The sequence below is a fragment of the Ornithorhynchus anatinus genome, chromosome 18 (assembly GCF_004115215.2).
Source record: "Ornithorhynchus anatinus isolate Pmale09 chromosome 18, mOrnAna1.pri.v4, whole genome shotgun sequence".
NCBI lineage: Eukaryota > Metazoa > Chordata > Mammalia > Monotremata > Ornithorhynchidae > Ornithorhynchus > Ornithorhynchus anatinus.
In genome coordinates this window covers 40,464,483-40,472,865 of record NC_041745.1, presented here as the reverse complement: position 1 = coordinate 40,472,865, position 8,383 = coordinate 40,464,483, and positions in this window count along the sequence as shown.

Sequence of the window (8,383 nt, the reverse complement as noted above, 5' to 3'; positions counted from 1 at the left end):
TCTGGATTGAAAGCTTGATATGTGGGATGATCTATTCCTAACCAGGAAGATGCCCATTATAGTCTAGATCAATCAGTAGTATTTATTGAACAACCATTCTGTGAGCAGAGTCCTGCAATCCCCATCCTCAAGGATGGTGGGGGAGACAAGCACTAAAATAAATTGTAGCCAGAAAAGTAAAGTAAATTCTGTCAGAAGCAGACTATTAGATTCAGTGGACCAACCAGGCCCAAGTATGTTGCTGCTTATGGTTTTGTGGAAGCAGTGGAAATAAATTATTCAGATGAGGAGGGTTGGAACAGAAGGTTGGAGGAGGACATAACTAAGCAGAGAAACTGTGTACATTTATGGCCAAGTCAAGAAGAAATTATATTTTAAATCCCAGAATAGATTTTACCCTGAGGCTCAACACTTTTCTCCCCCACTAGATTTCATATCCTATACAAATTCCTAAACAATCCTTTCCCTGGGCTATCCAGGCATCAAAGTCCATTGATCCTCCAGATATTTACATTTCTTGGAAGGAAAAATATCATCCTTGAGATCTGTTCCGAGACTGTTGGCGAAGAGACAGAATTGCAGGAATTGGCATCCATATTTCAAAAATGCCCAAAGCAAGTCTAACCCTTCTCCTTATCCTCAACATTCCCATATTGTGGCTCAAGCAGAAAATGAGCCAATGAAATTTCAGTTCCACCGGGGGCGATGCTTATTTTATCATCTTCTTATCTGACTTGAAGTGCATTTGAAAACGGTGACAGGATCTCAACCCTCTAGTCCGTAAACTCATTGTGGGCAGGGAATGTGGAATACAGGGAATACAGTATCCTTCCAAGCGCTTAGTACAGTGCTCTGTACAGAGTAAGCTCTCAATAAATACGATTGAACGAATGGCCTGTCTCCTCTCCTCGAGAAGGCTGGTGGGTTAACAAGATTTTTATGCACGTGGAATTCCTGGTGTCACCTGGCCTTGCCCTGGTCTGGATTATCCCTGCAATTCACACCTCCTTACCACCTGATCTCCATCCTGCCACAGTCACCTTGCACCTGGACAAAGGAGGTTCTCCCCCAACTGCCCAAATGTCAGTTTCACAGGTGACTATGTCTAATCTAATCAATCCTATATAGTGAGTGTTTATTATGTGCAGGGGACTATACTAAGTGATTTTTAAAAACTGTATTTAAGAGTTTACAATGAGCCAGCGCTGTACTAAATGCAGGGGTGGATACAAGCTAAACATTCCACGTCCCACTTCGGGTTCAGTTTTATTCCCCATTTGGCAGATGAGGGAACTGAGGCCCATAGAAGTGAATTGACTTGTTCAAGGTCACATAGCAGACAAGGGGCAGAGAGGGATTAGAACCCCAGGTCCTTCTGATTCCAGGGCTGGTGTTTTTGTCAGCTGTGTGACTGTAGGCAAGTCACTTCACTTTTCTGTGCCTCAGTTCCCTCATCTGTAAAATGGGGATTAAGACTGTGAGCCTCACATGGGACAATCTGATTACCTCCTATCTACCCAGGCGCTTAGAACAGTGCTCTGCACATAGTAAACGCTTAACAAATACCAACATTATTATTACTGGTATTCTATCAACTGGGTCACACTGCTTCCCCACACTTGGGGGAGTAAATACAAACAGAGTTGGTAGACACATTCCCTGCTTACAAGGAATTTGCAGTCCGATTATCTTGCCTCTACCCCTATGCTTATTACAGTGTTTGACCCATAATAATCTCTGAACAAATACCACAATTATTGAGTTCTTAGCCTTCAACAAAACCACATCCCCCCCAGAGCAGAAACATCCCCCACTCGAAGTATTACTGTGGGCAGGGAATTGTACTCACCCAAGTGTTGTGTTGTACTTTCCAAGTAGTCAGTACAGTGCTCTGCACACAATAACTGCTCAATAAATCCGATTGAATGAAGGGGGCATTTGTCGCGGTAAAAAAGATGGTGTAAAGGAAGCCAAGCTTACCTGATCTGTGGGGGTCCCCATGGCAGGACCCGATTTATGGAAGCGCAGATAGCCAGGCAGGGTGTCCCCCTGGCCTTATCCCCCACTTACGACTTCATTTGCTGCAGCTGGGACAGCTCCTGGCTGCACGAAGAAGGAAGAGGAGCCCATTCGGTTTAAACGACTCCTTAAGAAAGGCAAATCAAGCCGGTGTTTGGAAAGCCTCGACTGCACGTGCTAATTTCTGGTGTTTGAAAGCCTCGACTGCACGTGTTAATTCCAAAGGAAGGCATTGCAGTTTAAAGGTGCAGAGCTGGCAGAGGCCCGGATGGGAGGAAGGGGAGTGGAAAGGCAGGAGAGGGAGGGGAGGGGGAAAGGTGGAGAAAGAGAAGAAGAATAAAAGAGGTGTAAAAAGAGGAAGGGAGTGGGAGGAGGAAGAAGAGGAAGGGTGGGGTAGGGACAAAGAGGGAGGAGGAGGAGGAGGAAAAACAGGAAGGGAGGAGGGGAAAGGAGGATGAAGAGCTGGAAGGGGAGGAGTAGAAAGGAGGAAGAACTGGAAGGGAGGAGGAAGAAGAAGAACAGGAAGGGAAGAGGGAGAAAAAAAGAAAAGAGGAAGAACAGGTAAGGAAGAGGGTGAAAAAGAAAGGAGAAGAAGAAAGAACAGGAAGGGAAGAGGGAGAAAAGGGAAGGAGGAGGAAGAATAGGAAGAGGAAAAGGGAGGAGGAAACACAGGGGAGGGAGGAGTTCCAAAGATAAGAAGAAACACTGGTGGCTAACTGTGGCTTCTAAAGGTTCCAGGATAGATTATTCTCCTATTCAAGTCTCTCCTCTCCAGTGCAAAGAGTCTGAAGAGTCTGACAAGCCCCCTTGGGTTGAAGGGTGCTCTCTTGGCAGCCTGTCTCTGGGAACCTGAGATACCAACTAAAGGGCCTAGTGAGTCTTCCTCCAGCTCCCCTGCACCTTTCTCTTCCATGGCAGCCAGCCAGGCAGCAAGTCTCCTAGAGGTATTGCCAAGTTTTGTATATTTTTAAACCTTCTCCTACTGCAAAATGAACCAAATGAATCCCATTTGCTCCCTTTATTCACTGCCCCCCCCAACCCCCTGGCACTTATGTCCACATTGGTACTTAATATTACTCATTTCCCCCAATAGACTGCAAACTTCTTGTAGGCAGGGAACATGTTCACCGACTCTGTTCAGTTGTACTCTCCTAAGCGCTTAGGACAGGCTCTGCACACAGGAAATGCTCGGTAAATTCAACTGATTGAATCCCAAACCTTTGGGAGTTTGGGGAGGTGAGAAAATAAGTGAAAAATGTGCTTACCCTTCTAATTCCTCCCCTGCGGAGCAACTGAGGAGAGAGAATGGGAAGCAGCTGCGACTGAGGACCAGGACAGCTAGAACAGCTGGTGAAATGGGTGTGTAACTGATTGAGACTCTCTGGGTTCCTGCTGCTTCGATTGTAACTTATGGCAGGAGGGCAAAGTAGGGTTATTTTACAGTTTTCTCACTATAGCATTAACAGTATCTATTGAGCACTGAGGGCCAAGCTGCAATACCCAGGTAAGAATTAGGGTGGCCTCCGATCAAGCAATCAATGTGCCCCAATTTTCTCAACCCAACTGGTTGTATCGTTATATCCCAGTGCTTAGTTTGGCACTCTGTATAGAAAATGCTTGACAAATACCATCATTGAACACCGCTTGGCACATTGTAAGGGATTAACAAATATTATTAGTGTTAAAATGATCATTCAATACATGATCCTCTTCAAGCATATTTATTGAGCACTTATTATCTGCAGACTGAGGAGTTGGTAGACGATCTCCACTCAGGAGTTTACAATCTGATGAGTCTTTGGCTTCTCATTGGAAGGAGGGGGCATGTTGAGAGGGGAAGAAATGAGGGAAAGTAGCTTGGCTCAGTGGAAAGAGCCTGGGCTTTGGAGTCAGAGGTCATGAGTTCGATTCCCGGCTCTGCCACGTGTCAGCTGTGTGACTGTGGGCCAGTCACTTAACTTCTCTATGCCTCAGTTACCTCATCTGTAAAATGGGGATTAACTGTGAGCCTCACGTGGGACAACCTGATTACCCTGTATCTACCCCAGCACTTAGAACAGTACTCTGCACACAGAAAGTGCTTAACAAATACCAACATTATTATTATTATTATTATGTACTACTGGCCTCCTGTGTGTCACTGGGCAAGTCAGTTAAACACTCTGTGCCTCAGTTTCCTCATCTGTAAAATAAGGAACTGCCCAGGGGGGCAGCAGTTGCAAAGGGTTGTTGATGATAATGATATTAAGTACTGATTATGTGTACCAAACACTGTACTAGATGCTGGGGTAGATAGTTCTTGCTCCACGTGGGGCCCACAGAATAAGAGGGGGCACAGGTATTGAATGATCATATTATTATTAGGCATTTGCTATGGATTTATGTGCAAAGCACAAAACTAAGCGCTGGAAAAGAACAGTGCCATCAGGGCTTGTTGTGTGCAGGAAACATGTCTACCAACTCTGCTGCATTGTACTCTCCCAAGCTGTTGTTAGTACAGTGCTCAGCCCACAGTAAGAACTCAGTAAATCCCACTGATTGATCATCTGAGGAAATTGGGAGAAGCTAAGTGATCTGCCGGAGTTCACCCAGAAAGTAGTGGCAGAACCAGGATTAGAAGCCAGGTCTTCTGACTCTCAGGCTGGTGGTCTTTCCACTAGCCCATGCTGCTTTCTGATGGGAGACTGATTTGCATTGTATTTGGGTGGGTGACTCTGTGTTCTATCCCTAGCCATCCCCAACACACTCTGACACCTGTCGTAGTGGCTAGAGGACAGTCCTGGGACTCAAAAGGTTGTGAGTTCTAATTCCGCTCCGCCACTTGTCTGTTGTGTGGGGAAGCAGCGCTCAGTGGAAAGAGCCTGGGCTTCGGAGTCAGAGGTCATCGGTTCGACTCCCGGCTCTGCCACTTGTCAGCTGTGTGATTGTGGGCAAGTCACTTCACTTCTCTGTGCCTCAGTGACCTCATCTGTAAAATGGGGATTAACTGTGAGCCTCACGTGGGACCACCTGATTACCCTGTATCTACCCCAGCGCTTAGAACAGTGCTCGGCACATAGTAAGCGCGTAACAAATCCCAACATTATTATTATTGTGTGACCTCGGGCAAGTCATTTCACTTCTCTGTGCCTCAGTTCCCTCATCTGTAAATTGAGACTGTGAGCCCCACGTAGGACAGGGCCTGTGTCCTACCTTGCTTGTATCCACCCCAGCGCTTAGTAAAGTATCTGGCACATAGTAAGCGCTTAATAAATACCATAATTTATTTTATTTTGATTTATTATCCCGCCCTGTCTCTCGGAGCCCTGGGTGTTCTTTCGGTAGCTGACCACTAGGTGGCTCCCAAGAAGAGTAGCTTGATCCAGATAAGGACAGTGGACAAACAAAATCTTTCCTTCTGGCCAGGAAATATGCTTTGAATTTCTCTTGTAGTAATGTTGGTATTTGTTAAGCGCTTACTATGTGCAGAGCACTATTCTAAGCGCTGAGGTAGATACAAGGTAATCGGGTTGTCCCACATGAGGCTCACAGTCTTAATCCCCATTTTACAGATGAGATAACTGAGGCCCAGAGAAGTTAAGTGACTTGCCCACAGTCACTTGTAATAATAATAATAATGTTATTTGTTAAGCGCTTACTATGTGCAGAGCACTGTTCTAAGCGCTGGGGTAGATTCAGGGTAATCAGGCTGTCCCACATAAGGCTCACAGTCTTAATCCCCATTTTCAGATGAGGTAACTGAGGCACAGAGAAGTTAAGTGACTTGCCCACAGTCACACAGCTGACAAGTGGCAGAGCCGGGAATCGAACCCATGACCTCTGACTTCTAAGCCGGGGCTCTTTCCACTGAGCCACGCTGCTTCTCGTACTTACCCAAGCGTTTAGCACAGTCCAGAGCACTCAGTAGATGCTCGAAAAATACCACTAAGGATTTCTAAGGATTTATGGGGGAATCAGAAGGACCTGGGGTTCTCATTTCGGCTCTGCCACTTGTCTGCTGTGTGATCTTGGGCAAGTCACTTATAAGCTTCATTTTTAGTATGGGGTGAAGTAGGGGTAGGGCTTCGAGAGGGGATGGGGTGATCAGAGGTGCGGCTTCCAGGGATAGAAGCCCCACCTTGGTCTCCGGGGTGCGAAGATTAGGGAGGAGAGCGGCTCAAAAAGCTCTGATTGGCCCCAGGGATTGGGGGGAGGCTAGGAGATAAATCCTGTCTCTCTGTCCCAGGACACCCAAAAAGTTCCCAGTCAGCACTGCAGTCCAGTGGCTCACTGAACACTTGAGTGAGGGGAGGCCCTGGGTTATATCCAGAGTCTCTGCCAAGCTCGTTGGCCTGGCATCCTCATATCTATCCCGGATCTCCCCCCCTTCGAATCCTCCTCCCTCTCCACCTTGATCATTATCATCATCAGTGGTATTTACTGAGTGCTTACTGTGTGCAGGGCACTGTACTAAGCACCCGGGCAAATACAATATACCAGCTTTGGGAGAGAGATTTCCTGATCAGTCAGCAAAGGTGAGACTAAGATGACCAGAATTCTGGTGACCTTAGGGAGGCAGGGGTGGGCCTTAAAATGAGCAGGGCCAGATGGGCACAGAGAAGGGTGAGGGGGGAAAAGAGGGCATGGGAGAGTAAAAGTTTGGGCCCCACTTTTGGCTCTTTTTCTAGCTCCAAAGTTCAGACCACCTACATTCATTCAATCGTATTTTTTGAGCACTTACAGTGTGCAGAGCATTGTACTAAGTGGTTGGAAGACTACAATACAACAATAAACAGCATTTCTCCTGCCCACAACAAGCATACAGTCTAGAGGGGGAACCAGGCATTAATATAAATTACAGATATGGACATAAATCCACTTGATCATCTACCCACCCTTACTACTGCTGGCTCGGCCCTCCCTCTCACCTTCCTTCTCCACTTTCTATTCCCTCACCCTCCTTCTCCGCTTTCCATCCTCCCACCCAAAAAGCCACCCCTGCTTCAGAGGTACTTCCGAATCCAATCAGCACATATTGGCTTTGGGAAGACTATGAGAAAATAAAAATCTCATTCGGGTAGAAATGGAGCAATTGTATCTCCCCCTCAATTTTATCAGTTAGAAGGTAGGGAAGCCATGACCTCAGAGAGAAATGGCCTTCCCCAATCCCACTTCCAAAGGAAAAACAGCAAATAGATGATTTTGACGAAGGTGGGGAAGGAACATGATGATGGAGGTGTTCTGATAGAAAGCATTTGATTTAGTTTGTTAGACACTCAAGCCTCTGAGTTTCAAATTTGAATCCCACATTGGCACATTCAGACTTTTCTGGAAACCCGTCAGCTACAGGAGAAGCCATCATTCCAGCTATTTTTGCAACTAGATCAATAGAGGGAATGTATTTGCGGTTTTAGGGGTCATTGGGAGGTTCTTTTCTTTGGTGCATGTACGGCTGGAGAAAGACTTGGAAGTTACTAGTCTCTCTGCCTTCAGTTCATCAGTAAGAGTTGAGATTTGCAAGAAGTGAAGGCAAAATGAACAGTGTTTGTTTCCTCTTAAGAAGATGTGAATTTAGGGTAATCTAGTGAATAAAACAAGGGCCTGAGAGTCAGAAGGTCCTGGGTTCTAACCCCGGCTCTGCCACTTGTAATAATGTTGGTATTTGTTAAGCGCTTACTATGTGCCGAGCACTGTTCTAAGCACTGGGGTAGACATAGGGGAATCAGGTTGTCCCACGTGGGGCTCACAGTCTTGATCCCCATTTTACAGATGCGGGAACTGAGGCACAGAGAAGTTAAGTGACTTGCCCACAGTCACACAGCCGACAAGTGGCAGAGCTGGGATTTGAACTCATGAGCCCTGACTCCAAAGCCCATGCTCTTTCCACTGAGCCACACTGCTTCTCCACTTGTCTGCTGTGACCTTGGACAAGTCACTTAAAATCTCGGTGCCTCAGTTAACTCATCTGTAGAATGGGGGATTAAGACCATGAACTTCATGTGGGACAGGGACTGTGTCCAACCTGATTAGCTTGTATCTACCACAGAGCTTAGAACAGTGCTTGGTCCATAGTCAGCATTGAACAAGTACCATAAGAATTGTTATTTTTAAGGACCTTTAAGTCTTAAGAGGCAGTGTTGCCTAACAGAAAGAGACCAAGTTTGGAAGTCAGAAGACCCTAGTTCTAGACCTATTTCTGCCGTTTGCACCCAGGGGAGTTCTCCCTCCACTCTCTGGAAGTGGCCTCTCCTCCTTCCAAGACTACTTGAAATGTCACCCTCTCCTCAGAACCATTTTTTGACTCAGAGAGAGAAATAATGCATATCACATTACCTTCCATGCTTAAAGGTGACACTATTGTTGATTATTTTGATTCATATTTCCT